At 46.1% G+C, this 3,970-nt stretch overlaps 1 protein-coding gene across 1 annotated transcript in view; it reads left to right on the top strand.

Moving 5' to 3' along the window:
- The window catches only part of PIEZO2 (piezo-type mechanosensitive ion channel component 2), a 478,725-nt gene that overhangs the window by 275,055 nt on the left and 199,700 nt on the right, over positions 1-3,970 (top strand). The gene's annotated exons all lie outside the window — the stretch shown is intronic.

Below are 3,970 nucleotides of genomic sequence, written 5' to 3' on the forward strand. Positions count from 1 at the left end.
TGCCTCAGCCTCCTGAGTAGCTAGGATTACAAGTGTGCGCCACCATGCCCAGCTAATTTTTGTATTTTTAGTAGAGACAAGAGTTTCACCAAGTTGTCCATGCTGGTCTTGAACTCCTAACCTCAGGTGATCCACCCGCCTCGGCCTCCCAAGGTGCTGGGATTATGGCATGAACCACTGTGCCTGCCCAACTATTTTGAAATATACATTAATAACTACAGTCACCAGGCAGTACGATAGATCCCCCAAAATCGTTCTTCATGTCTGAGTGAAATTTTGTACCCTTTGAATCAGCATCTCTCCTTTCCAGGTCCCCGGCCTCCTTCCCCAGCCTCTGGTAACTACTGCTTTACCCTCTACTTCTATCAGTACAACTTCTTTAGATTCCACGTATAAGTGAGATCATGCCATATTTGTCTTTCTGTGCCTGACTTATTTCAGTTAGCATATTCTTCTTTAGATTTATGCATGTTGTTGCAAATAACAAGATTTCCTGTTGAAATCATAAACTTTTAAAGAGGCGAGATAAACGACTTAAATGTTTTTAAATAAGTTTTAGATTTTGACATAGTCAATAATCTGTGTAATCATTTATTTGACTTTTTAAACTGTAAAGAGTTTATTTTGTCTTCAGTTTCTAAGATGACTCAGGAACCAGGGAAGTTAAATCTTTATTTACAGCCTTTCCTCCTCCTCAGCGTCAAGGCCAGATTGAAGTTTTGTTCCACTGCAGGGACAGCTTACAGCTCCGGCAAGCAAGACTGCCTGTTAGTAAACAGGCGAGAGTGAGTCCATTCTCTTTCAGAGGTTCAGTGTTTGTACTTCAGCAGACTTGGGGGGAAAAAGCCTGCCTGTTAATAAGCCAGCCTGACATGACTAATGGCAGTTCTGGCCCTGACCTACCAGGACAGTAGGGGCTCACAGAGTCTAACCCGTCTCGCTCTTGGCTCTCAGCTTGGCAAATCTGAAAAGTATTTTCGACTGACAGCCCCAGGGATTTCTGTATAAAAATGCTGAAAAACCTAAAGTACAGTGGTAAGTTTATAGAAATCACAAAGGCCCAGTCCTTCCTAAGACAGGTCAGGGAAATGCATTTGTATAACCTCACAAAGGCATCTTGATCAGAGATTTCTATTTGATTTAATCTACATCCGTAGCAATTCTATAATTGAATAAGAACGCATTTATTATGAAAGTCACAAGTGTGTTTCTGACTGTGACCCAGGCGGCCCTGGCTATGTTTTTCCTTTTGCTTCTTTTTCAAGTGCAGTGACTAAAGATTTTGGCCAAACTTCCTTCCTAGAGGGAGATTTTAATGGGTTGCTCACCTGTTGTGATGGGGAAAGAAGCAACAGATGCCTGATGAGCAGGTCGTTTGTGTGTTGACGGTGGTGTGGGTGTCTTGGCAATAGCTCCGGTGGGTGGATTTCTTTGTGGGGAGATGGAGTAAGCTGAATGGAAGGGCTGCCCTGGGCCGTAGGAGCTGGAGAGGGCATCCTAAGGGGTGGGAACAGCCTGTCCCACAGCAAAGAGGCAAAGAGAGCCTGTGGATTCCGGGTTCTGCTGGTCATTTCTTGCAAGGAATGCTGACAGGCAAGGAGATGGCATAGACCTGGGAAGGCAGAGTGGTCTCAGGGGCAGCAGCACCTGGAGGAGGGCCATGCTTGTATTCCCTCCAGGTAACCTCATCAGGCTACTGACCTTTAAACCATCATACGCTGGCGAATTCCAAAAAGCCCTCTTCAGCTCCCGCCCCTCTCCAACGCTCCGGATTCCCATACTAGCTGTCTGCTGGATGCCTCCAAGAAGAATGCCTGAATGGGGTCTCCGAACTGAATTTTCAGAACAGAAATGTGGACTCTCAGTCTCCAGTCTGCCTCCCTCCTGTCTGTCCTCCCTAGACAAAAATAGAGGAGCCACCCTGATTATCATCTATCCCTCCTCCCCACTTTAAACTTTCTAGCTGGTCCTACTAATCTGACCTCCAAAACAGACTCCAAAGACAGGATTTTTACTTTAGCCCCACCTCTCCCTCCCCTGTCCTCCAGCACAGCCATCACCTCCCTGCTGCTTCCTCCCTCTGCGCCGCCCCAGGAGCAACTAGAGTTATGTGACAAAGCAGATCATGTGTGCCTCTCATTAGATGGAGTGGCTGAAGATCAAGGACTGATTCGAGTAGGTTCAAGAGAAATGAGATATGGATGCATTTTTACTGTAAATGGAGTGGTGAGTCTAGCCCACTCTTCTGGAGTGTTTTACCTTAAGAGACAAATGTGGGTTGAAAGGGTGTGTTTCTTTAAGGTGAGACGGTAAGGCGCCTTTGCCTGTTAACAGGGGTGATCCAGCAGAAAGAAAGCACATTGTGATGCAGGAGAGAGACCCAGGGTGGCTGGGCTGTTCTCTCCCTGGTGTCCTCAGCAGATGGGATGCAGTCATCGTGGCTGGAGCACATGCAGCTTGTCTTGTTGCAGGAGGAAGGCAGAGTGTGTGCATGGCAGGCCAGCTGCAGTTGGGTGGTCTGATGTACTGGCTGGAGCTGGCAGCTCCTCTCTGGGAGCAGTAGAAAGCAAGGCCATCCTCTGAGAATGAGGTGGGAATTGTTCTCTAGGGAAGTGGAAGTGGCCACGGGCCTGGGGACACTTACCCTCTTTCTGCACATACCACCAAGCCTTGGACCAGCTCTTTCCTCCACCTGGAATGCACTTTGCCAGGACTTTCACAGGGCTGGTAACTTGTGACATTCAGATCTTAGCTTAAATGTCACCTCCTCAGAGAGGCTTTCCTTAACCTCTGAATTGGAAACAGCCACCCAATTAAGCACTTTCACATCACCCTATTCGACCTCCCTGAATAGCATTCATTACTGTGAGATATTTAGCTGGTTAATATTTTACTTGTTTACGTGTTTATTGCTATATCACTTCCTATAGATGCTAGGACACACTAGGCCCTGTATGGATAGAAAAATCTTATTGATTGAGCGTGAGATGTTCCTCTTGCTTCAGAAAAAAATATACAAATATGTCATGATGAAATACAGTGGAGTCAAGTTGAAGTGGCCCAGGATTAAATCCCTGTGTGTGTGTGTGTGTAGGTACACATCTAGATGTGTATAAGAGACAGCTGTGTGTGTGTGTGTGTAGGTGGCTGGAGGGCTGGCTGGGTGCATCCTGTAGCCTTGGCTCATCAATAGTCAGCTCAAGTCACTCACCATGTGTACTCTCCTGGGCACACGAAAGGCCTGAGTCCTGAAGGCCACTTTACGCTTAACTAAAACATGGCACTGGCCCTCCAGTCCCTGCCTTCCTTCCGTGAACTTGGTCATAGTAAGAGGTCAGACACCATCAGTGAGTATTAAGTAAATATCAGAACTAAATATATCAAAAAAGAACCATCAAAAATGGGAACATGGAGAGGCCAGACCCTACTCTTTAAGTCTTAAATAGATGCCTGAACTGGGCTTAACAATTCTTCTTAGCTTTGTGAGATTAAAGATACGAAGTCTGTCGGCCTAGGGAAAAATGCACACACTAAGTTTCATGCATCTCAAACAGACTCCTTTTGCCTTAACGTGATGGCTTTATTTATTATTTCTTTTTTTCTTTTCTTTTCTTTTTTTTTTGAGACGAAGTGTCGCCAGGCAGGAGTGCAGTGGCGCAATCTTGGCTCACTGCAACCTCCGCCTCCCAGGTTCAAGCGATTTTCTCCTGCCTCAGCCTCCTGAGTAGCTAGGACTACAGGCGCATGCCGCCACGTTCAGCTAATTTTTTGTATTTTTAGTAGAGACGAGGTTTCACCCTGTTGGCCAGGATGGTCTTGATCTCTTGACCTCATGATCCAGCTGCCTCAGCCTCTCAAAGTGCTGGGATTACAGGCGTGAGCCACCGCCCCTTATGATTTCTTGAAAAAAAGAAAAAGTCGTAACCCTTCTAGGGAAATATTCTAATTAGCCAAAAAATTTTTCCCATTT

The sequence above is a fragment of the Mandrillus leucophaeus genome, unplaced genomic scaffold, assembly GCF_000951045.1.
Source record: "Mandrillus leucophaeus isolate KB7577 unplaced genomic scaffold, Mleu.le_1.0 Scaffold257, whole genome shotgun sequence".
Taxonomy (NCBI): domain Eukaryota; kingdom Metazoa; phylum Chordata; class Mammalia; order Primates; family Cercopithecidae; genus Mandrillus; species Mandrillus leucophaeus.